The sequence below is a fragment of the Mandrillus leucophaeus genome, unplaced genomic scaffold, assembly GCF_000951045.1.
Source record: "Mandrillus leucophaeus isolate KB7577 unplaced genomic scaffold, Mleu.le_1.0 Scaffold446, whole genome shotgun sequence".
NCBI lineage: Eukaryota > Metazoa > Chordata > Mammalia > Primates > Cercopithecidae > Mandrillus > Mandrillus leucophaeus.
The window spans coordinates 854,110-864,250 of NW_012104765.1; the positions used below are offsets into that span (position 1 = coordinate 854,110).

The following is a 10,141-nucleotide window of genomic DNA, read 5'->3' on the forward strand; positions in this document are numbered from 1 at the left end:
ATGAGTGTCCAATGTTGGATGTTCCAGTTGGAATTGGCAGAGGGCCTCCTGGACTGGAGCCACATGAGGAAGAGAGAGAGAAGAGGAAGGAAGAGGGAACAAGGGCTAGAGAGTGAAATACCTGTTGTGGGCAGTTGGAGGTGGATTCCTGATACCCGAGGGTTTTGAGAGCCCATCAGAGAGTAGCTCTGGCCCGAGCCTTGCACTCTCCTTCAGATTAGTTGTCCTCCTTACACAAATCGCTTGAAAAGTGAAGTAAGAGAAAGATAGGGTGGGTTTCCAGAGGCTCTCAGGATCCAGGAGTTAGCTCAGGATGAGGGCTGCTGCTGCCCACTGCCTCCTGGGTTGCAAGAGAGCCTATGCTGCCAGCACCCATCCCGGGTTGTGGCACCAAATGTAAGACTTAAAGAAAGAAGAAAGAAACACAAAACGTGGCTTGACAGTTAAGGACAGGTTTATTTTAGAGAAAACAAACCTGAGAGGGGCTTCTGGACAAGTTAGGTCAGAGAGTTCTTCTCTCTTACAGACTAAGAATATTTAAGGGTTTTGAAAAAGGGGACTTATCATAGGTTCAGAATGTTTCTATGTGAGGGAAAGTTTATTGCAGGGTTGGAATGTCTATGGTCACAGGGGAGACTACCTTGGGGTTGGCATGTTTTTGGTCAGAGAGGGATTTATCTTAGGGTTGGAATGTTTCTAGTTATGCTGACATTAGCCATTAGGCTGATGTTTTGGGGCTGGATTTAGGGGTTTTTTAATTAAGTGGAACTTAGGATGGTGGTGTTTGTTCAAGATGGTGATGCTCCTGCTCTGTCAAGCACCAGTACCATTTTCCATACCCTTATGATGACATTCCCCAACCAATCAATAGCACCCATTCCCTAGTCTGCTGCCCACCAAACTATCTTTGAAAATCCCTAACCTTGGCCAGGTGCAGTGGCTTATGCCTATAATCCCAGCACTTTGGGAGGTCAAAGTGTGTGGATTGCTTGAGGTCAGGAGTTCAAGACCAACCTGACCAACTTGGTGAAACCTGATCTCTACTAAAAAAATACAAAAATTAGCCAGGCATGGTGGTACATGCCTGTAATCCTAGCTACTCAGGAGGCTGAGGCAGGAGAATCACTTGAACCTGGGAGGCAGAGGTTGTAGTGAGCTGAGATTGTGCCACTGCACTCCAGCCTGGGCAACAAAGTGAGACTTCAACTCAAAAAAAAAAAAAAAAAAAAAAAAGAAAAGAAAAAAAGAAAATCCCTGGCCTCTGAGCTTTCAGGGAGATTAATTTGAGTGGTAACTCCCTCTCCCTTAGGGCGTGGCTGGCCTCGCAGCAATTAAACTCTTTCTTTACTACAATGCCATGGTTTCAGTCAATTGACTTTGTCAGTGTAGCCGGTAGGAAGAACCCATCCGGGCAATTACACTTCAGGCAATGACTAAGCTGGAGAAAGAGCCCTAGAGAAAGCCCAGCTGTCATTATCCCTGCTAGTTAGCCTTTCTTGCATTACCCAAGTGATCATGAAGATTGAACTCCCCGTCCCACCTCACCCCTCCTTTGTTCCCAGGAACCCAGGCCCACCCTCAGCAGTCAATAGGAGACCTGGGAGGGAAGATTTATTCTTGTTGGGCAGTACCTGTTAATGAGGAAAGCATTTCCAGCAATTTCTTAGGACTATGATGCCAGAGATGGGATCAGACCCTCCCTCCCTTTAGCTCTTCTCCCTGGCAGAAAGCAGAACCCTGAACTTGCCTGGGCCTGTTGCATCAGGGAAAGCTTCTCAAATACCAGCAGATAAAACCTCTCTGCAGCCAGCACTTGTCTTCGCCTGGAGGGGAACAAACCTGCCCCGTCCTGCACCACTGTCACTCCAGTGTAAACCAAAAATAAAATTCTAAGTTCCCCCCACTCCCGCCCGCCTGCACAACCATCTGAATGAACTTTTCTCAGCCCGGGCTCTTAAAACTTAACCTGAGAGATTGTTTCAGGCCATAGTGGAAGTGGGGTTCAAACATATCTCATCAAATCTCTCCAGCATGAACAACACAGACTTTAAAGACGGTAAGAAACATTTTGCAACTTATTCTTTCTGAAACCTGCTAGCTAAAAGCTTCATCTGCATGATAAAACTTTGGTCTCCACAACCTCTTATCTTACAGACATTCCTTTCTGTTTAATCCCAGGTCTTTAGACAAATTCAACCGTCAACCAGAAAGTGTTTAAATTTACTAGAGCCTGGAAGAACCCTCCCCTACCTTCGAACTGTCCCGCCTTTCTGGACCAAAACAATGTATTTCTTAAATGTATTTGATTGATGTCTCATGCCTCCCTAAAATGTAGAAAAGCAAGCTGTACCCTGACCCCCTTGGGCACATGTTCCCAGGACCCCCGAGGGCTGTGTCACAGGTCGTGGTCACTCGTATTTGGCTCAGAATAAATCTCTAAAAATATTTTACAGTTTGACTATTTTCATCAACACCAGCACCACCTTATCCCAGGAGGAAAAGCAGACACGGGACAGAGTCAGAGAGCAGGCACGGAGTGCTGTCGGCAGTCAGCCAGTGCCCACATCAACACCAAGGAGAGCCTTGGGGGTGCTGTGCAAGGCCAGGGGTAAGTCAGCCCTGGTTGGGCACAGAGGCCTTGGGGCCAGGAGAAATCACTGGTGTGCCGCATTCAGGAAAAGCCCAGAGCAGAGCTTCTTGAACTTAAATGTGAGCTTGAAACACCAGGGATGTGGCCAAAATGCAGGTTCTGATTCAGCAGATCTGGAATCAAGTGGATTTTGCATTTTTCTAACCAGTTCCCAAGTGATGGGGCCGTTGCAGGTTTCCAGACCAACAGGGGCTGGAGGATGGTCTGGTTCCAGGGTCGCCAAGGGTGTGGCCGATGCTCACGTGGTGTGGCTGCCCCCATAGGGCTGCTGGCTTCCATAGCATGTTCCTCAAGATCCCAGGTGAGATGCAAGATGTGTTATCTGGACCTGGTGCCCGATGTAGTACCAGAGTCCGTGATGTGCTGGAAAACGTTCAACAGGCTGGGATGGTGAGCCGGGTGCTGATTTATAGTGTGAGCTGATTTGTGTAATGTTTCTGATGCCAGTGGGCTAGGGGAGGTCCCCAAACGCCAGTGGGACCTTAACCCCAGGTGGTGTCCAGGCTCTTGACCCCTTTGCTAGAAGGAATTCAAGGACAAATCAGAAAATAGTGAAAGTACAGAGGTTTATTGCAAAGCAAAAGGTACACACTCAAGAAAGGAGAGTTCGGGCCTACGCAAGAGAGTTGCATCCAGCGGGCTTTGGAGCTGCCACCTTTCTGGGTTTCTTTAACCAAGGCGTGGGATATTTATGAAGATTCCTGGAAAAAGGTGAGGGTTTCTCAAAATTGTGGTGTTACCTGGTTTTATGCCAAATATGGATGTCCCAGGAACTGTCATGGCACTGGTGGATGTGGGTTTAGTATGTTTTTGTTTGTTTGTTTTGAGATGGAGTTTCACTCTTGTTACCCAGGCTGGAGTGCAATGGTGCGATCTCAATTCACTGCAACCTCCACCTCCTGAGTTCAAGCGATTCTCCTGCCTCAGCCTCCCGAGTAGCTGGGATTACAGGCATGCACCACCATGTCCTGCTAAATTTTTTGTGTTATTAGTAAAGATGGGGTTTCACCACGTTGGCCAGGCTGGTCTTGAACTCCTGACCTCAGGTGATCCGCCCGCCTCAGCCTCCCAAAGTGCTGGGATTACAGGCGTGAGCCACCAAACCTGGCAGGGTTTAGCATGTTAATGAGCGTATAATGAGGTCCTACGTGAAACCTAGGTCAAATCCAGCGCTATATTGGTTCCAGTTGGCTTTAGCCAGCTTGGCCCACATCCTGTTTTTCAGGGCCCCTACTTCTGCAGCTATTTCAATGGTTTCCTTTTGCTAGTCATGCAAAACTGCTGCCTGGAATTTTCTATTCTCCTGCAATCACCCTGTATTATTCCTGTCTCATTTTCACCATGGCAGAGTTCAAACCATGGAGAAAAATGTGCGCTTTCATGGAAAACTGCATTGCTTAAAGCATATTATTCCTGATTCAGCAGGGCCCTGCCCTTGCATTGCATTTGAGCTTACAGTTCTGTAAGTTGTAGATAAATGATGTCCCAGCAAAACAGTTGTCTTTAAAAAAAATTTTTTTGAGACAGAGTCTTGCTGTGTTACCCAGGCTAGTATTGATTTCTTTTTTTTATTGAGGTGAAATGTACATAACATGAAATTAACCATTTGAAAGTGAACAATTTGGCAGCATTTAGTATATTCACAGGGTTGCACAATTAATGAATAACTTCATCTATTTCTTCACCCCAAAAGGAAAAGGTGCCTATTAGCTGTCACTTCTCATTACCCCTGCCCCCAGTCCCTGGCAACCACCAATCTGCATTTTTTTGTCCTGTTTGTGGTATCATATATGATCATCGAACTGCTGCTAGAATGCCCACAGCTGTTACTACAAATTCAAAATACAGGAAAGACTTCTGGGAATTTACTCAGGTCAGAGTTGGGCTGCACACCCACAACTGGGCAGGTTCAACAACATAGGAGCCTTTTCCCAGACCATCAATCTGCATTCTCTATGGATTTACCTATTCTGTATTTTTCACATAAATGGGATCGTACAATATGCAACCTTTTTCTGTCTGGCTTCTTTCACTCAGCATGTTTTTGAAGCTCATGTAGCACGTATCAGTACTTCTGTTTTTTTTTTTTTTCTTTTTAGAGACAGGATCTCCCTATGTTGCCAAGGCTAGACTTGAACTCTGGGACTCAAGAGATCCTCCCACCTCAGCCTCCTGGGGAGCTGGGACTACAGGCATGCACCCCTGTGCCTGGCTCATTTCTTCTTATAGCTGTATAGTATTCCATTATGTATGTGCCACAATTTGCCTATCTGTTCATCCACTGATGGACATTTGGGCTGTTTCCCCCTTTTCGCAATTGTAAATACTGCTGCTACGAACATATATGCACGTGTATTTGCTTGAGTACATGTTTTTCATTCTTTTTGGGTATACATCTAGGAGTAGAATTGCTGGATCATATGGTAATTCTATGTTTAACTTTTTGAGGAACCACCAAACTGTTTTCCTCAGTACCTGAACCATTTTACATTCCCATCAGCAAGGTACAAGAGTTCTAATTTTTCCACATTCTAACCAACATTTGTTTTATTTTATTTTTTGGAGACAGAGTCTTGCTCTGTCTCCCAGGCTGGGGAGCAGTGGTGCAATCTCAGGTCACTGCAACCTCCACCTCCTGAGTTCAAGCAATTCTCATGCCTCGGCCTCCCGAGTAGCTGGGATTACAGGTGTGCACCACCACACCTGGTTAATTTTTCTATTTTTAGTAGAGACAGGGTTTTGCTATGTTGCCCAGGCTGGTCTTGAACTCCTGGGCTAAAGTGATCCACCCACCTCAGCTTCCCAAAGTGCTGGGATTATAGGTGTGAGCCACCTCACCTGACCACCAACACTAGTTAATTTCCTTTTTTTTTTTTTAAACGTATGATAGTCATCCTAATGTGTGAAATGATGCCTCATTTTGTTTTTGATTTGCATTTCTCTAGTGAGTAATGATGCCAAGTATCTTTTCAAGTGCTTCTTGGTCATTTGCATATCTTCTTTGGAGAAAATAATCTATTCAAAAGTGTTTTGCCCATTTTGAATTGGGTTGTTTGTCTTTTGTTGTTGAGTTGTAAGAGGTCTTTATATATTCTAGATACCAGACCCTTATATGATTTGCAAAAATTTTTCTTCTGGTCTCTTGTCTTTTCACTTTTTTTTTTTTTTTTAAAGAGAAGGAGTCTATCTCCATTGCCCAGGCTGGACTTGAACTCCTGATCTCTCCTGCCTCAGCCTCCCAAGTCTCTGGGAATATAGGCACATGCCACTGTACCCAGCTCATCTTTTTACTTTCTTGACAATGTCTTTTGAGGCACAAAAGTGTGGGTTTTGTTCTGGTCGTGTTTTTTGTTTTTTGTTTTTTTCCTGAAACAAGGTCTCATGCTGTTGCCCCGCCTGGAGTGCAGTGGTATGATCACAGCCCACTCCAGCCCTGACCACTCAGGCTCAAGTGATCCTCCCACCTCAGCCTCCTGAGGAGCTGGGAACAAGGGCATGTGCCATCACCCTCAGCTAGCTTTTTTTTTTTTTTTAGTATTTTTTGTAGAGATGAAGTTTCACCACATCGCCCAGGCCAGTCTTAACTCCTGAGCTCAAGTGATTCGCCCACCTCAGCCTCTGAGGTGCTGAGTTTGCAGGCGTGAGTAACCTCGCCCGCCCGTTTTTCATTTTGATGAGGTTATTGGCAACCTGAAATGATCTAAAGAATCGGAATCCAGTTGAAAGGAGTGTATTCATGGCCAGGCGGAGTGACTCACACCTGTCGGCCCAAGCGAGAGGGGTTAAAGGTCCTATAAGCACCTTCCTTTAAGACTCAAAATAATTCCAATTTCCAACAGCTTTGATTTTGAATTGTTTATTTTCACATTATACATAAGCTGGCTCCTGCACACCACTGGATATTATTTATGGCCTGCCTGGTCTCATTTTCTGTGATCCAAGAGAGTGGTCTCATTAGGAAAGAACTTGAATAGACATTTCTCCAAAGATGTACGGATGGTCAACACGAACGTGGAAAGATGCTCGACATCACTCATCATTAGGGAAAAGCAAATCAAAACCACAATGAGAGATCGCCTCACACCTGTTAGGATGGCTACTACCAAAAACAACAACAACAATAACACAACAACCACCCAGAAAATAACAAGTGTTGGTGAGGATGTGGAGAAACTGAAACTCTTATATACTGTTGGTGAGAATGTAAAATGGTGTAGCTACTGTGGAAAACAGAATGGTGATTCCTAAAAACAATTAAAAATTTGAATTACCATGTGATCCAGCAATCCCACTTCTGGGTACATATCCAAAATAATTGAAAGTGGGGGCTCATCGAGATACTTGTACACCCATGCACATAGCTGCATTTCTTACAATTGCCAAAGGTATTAATAGAGGCAACCCAAGTGACTGCTGACAGATAAATGGGTAAACCAGATGTGGTGTGTGCACAATGGAGTATGATCCAACCTTAGAAAGGAAGGCAATCTTGTTCCATGTTACAACAGGAAGGACTCATGAAGACATGCTCTAAGTCTTCAGAAATCAGTTACAAAAAGACAGATACTGCATGATCCTACTTACATGAGGTATCGTGAGTGCCCAATCTCGTAGAAGCAGAAAAGTAGAATGGTGGTTACCAGGGGCTTTGGGGAGGGAAAATGGGGAGTAGTTGTTTAATGGGGATAGAGTTTCAGTTTTGCAAGATGAAAAGGTTCTGGAGATCTGTTTCATAACAATGTGAATATACTTACTACAAATCAACTGCACATTTATTTTAAAAAACACAGTTAAAATGATAAGTTAAAATTATGTTATGGTATTTTTAACAAGAGGGGTATCGGCTGGGCATGGTGGCTCACACCTGTAATCCCAGCACTTTGGGAGGCCGAGGCGGGCAGATCACCTGAGGTTGGGAGTTCAAGACCAGCCTGGCCAACATGGTGAAACCCCATCTCTACTGAAAATTCAAAAAATTAGCTGAGCATGGTGGCTCACGCCTATAATCCCAGCTATTCAGGAGGCTGAGGCAAGAGAATCGCTTGAACCCAGTAGGCAAAGGTTGCAGGGAGCTGAGATCACGCCACTGTACTCCAGCCTGGGCAACAGAATGAGACTGTCTCAACAAAATAAACAAATAAATCAAAAATAAAAAGAGGAGTGTCTATTCAGGGTAATGTGTAACTGACAGAAGCCCCTTGAGTCCTGAAGAGCCTCTGCTGCCCCAGCTTTCACGCCTTCTGCCTGTGCTTCTCCAGGAGCACGCCCTTCCTGGGCACGTGCACTCTCTGATAGGCGAGGTCAAATTCTGTTCTTGGTAAGAAAACACATAGGCACCTTGTCATGTCTCTGAAGTTTACACCCCAGGCATGTCAAAGTGTGATCAGCAACCTCTCTGCCTCGGGGCCATCTAGTAGGAGCTTGGAAGGGAGCTCAAGTGAGGACAGAATAAGGAACTGGCTCCTGAAGGAAGATACACTCGAAGATGCACGTTTTCTGGCCCCTCCCTGCAGACTTGGGTTCCCGCGGCCAGGTGGCATGCCCAAGGTGGGGTGTGGCCTTTCACAAAAGAGGAAGAGGGAGACACCGCATGTGGGCACCAGGGTTGGGAGGTCCTGTGTCAACCAACTGGATGCACCCCTCTCCCTTCCCCAGACAAGAAACACTGCCTGTGCCAAAAGCAAAACAAGAGCACTGTGGGGTGGTCAGGTCCACCTGACCTGTTAATGATTCCTCCCTTATCTAAACCTGGAATGAAAAGAAAAACAGCTGAGCAGTGTGAGCCCTGTGAGGTTCGCAAAATTTATTAGGCCCAGAGAAATGTGAGTGGGAACTTGAGTCATTTCCCCACCCACGTCCAGGGCAGTTATTTGAAGATACTTTGCTCCTGATAGCTGCCTCGCCCATTTTCTTCAGGGTTTTGGAATTCATGGTACAAAGAACAATGTAGAGTCAATCTACAGTTTACATGGTTTTGATGTAAATTCTTGGTAAAGAACTGTCTCCTCTTTAAATAAAATGTTTTTCAGTAGTTTTGGGGGATACAAGTGGTTTTTGGTTACATGGATAAATTCGTTAGTGGTAATTTCTGGGATTTTGGTGCACCCATCACCCAAGCGCTGTACACTGCACCCAATATGTAGTCTTTTTTTTTTTTGAGACAGAGTCTCGCTTTGTCGCCCAGGCTGGAGTGCAGTGGCCAGCTCACTGCAAGCTCCGCCTCCCAGGTTTACACCATTCTCCTGCCTCAGCCTCCCGAGTAGCTGGGATTACAGGCGCCCGCCACCTCGCCTGGCTAGTTTTTTTGTATTTTTTAGTAGAGACGGGGTTTCACCATGTTAGCCAGGATGGTCTCGATCTCCTGACCTTGTGATCTGCCCGTCTCGGCCTCCCAAAGTGCTGGGATTACAGGCTTGAGCCACCGCGCCCGGCCCAATATGTAGTCTTGTATCCCTTACCCTCCTCCTGTCCAAGGCATTGGAACCAGAGTGACTCCATCTTGAATAGGGACTGAGTAAAGTGAGGCAGTGACCTACTGGGCTGCATTCCCAGGAGGTTAAGGCATTCTTAGTCACAGGATGAAATAGGAAGTCAGCACAAGGTCACAAAAACCTTGCTGATGAAAGGATGTGGTAAAGAAGCCACAAAACCCCACTGAAACCAAGATGGTGATGAAAGTGACCTCGGTTTTCCTCACTGCTCATTATATGCTAATTATAATACATTAGCCTGCTAAAAGACATTCCCACTAGTGCCATGACAGTTTACAAATGCCATGGCAACCTCAGGAAGTTACCCTATATGGTCTAAAAGCGGGAGGAGCCCTCAGTTCTGGGGAATTGTCCACCCCTTTCCCAGAAAACTGGTGGGTAATCTTCCCCTTGTTTAGCAAAGAACTAGAACTAATTACAAGTATAATCAGCTGAGCAGCCCAGACCACTGCTCTGCCTATGGAGTAGCCTTGTTTTATTTCTTTACTTTCTTGATAAACTTGCTTTCACCTTACTCTATGGACTCACCCCGAATTCTTTCTCACACGACGTCCAAGAACCTTCTCCTGGGGTCTGGATCAGGACCAACATTCCCACTGCCCCTCCCTCCTTCCCTCCCTGCCTCCCTGCCTGCCTTCCTTCCTGCCTTCCTTCCTTCCTGCCTTCCTTCCTTCCTGCCTTCCTTCCTTCTTGCCTGCCTTCCTTCCTTCCTGCCTTCCTCCCTCCCTCCCTCCCTGCCTCCCTGCCTTCCTGCCTTCCTTCCTGCCTTCCTTCCTTCCTGCCTTCCTGCCTGCCTTCCTGCCTTCCTTCCTGCCTGCCTTCCTGCCTGCCTTCCTTCCTGCCTTCCTTCCTACCTGCCTGCCTTCCTTCCTTCCTGCCTGCCTTCCTGCATTCCTTCCTGCCTGCCTTCCTGCCTGCCTTCCTTCCTGCCTTCCTTCCTGCCTGCCTTCCTTCCTGCCTGCCTTCCTTCCCTCCTGCCTTCCTGCCTTCCTTCCTGCCT

General features: G+C 46.2%; 1 protein-coding gene across 1 annotated transcript in view; it reads left to right on the plus strand.

Moving 5' to 3' along the window:
- Positions 1-10,141, plus strand: part of SLC2A5 (solute carrier family 2 (facilitated glucose/fructose transporter), member 5) — a 78,782-nt gene that overhangs the window by 14,327 nt on the left and 54,314 nt on the right. The window contains exon 3 of the mRNA XM_011994198.1: positions 2,454-2,608. The gene's annotated coding sequence lies outside the window, so the exon portion shown is untranslated. The remainder of the gene's footprint in view (positions 1-2,453; positions 2,609-10,141) is intronic.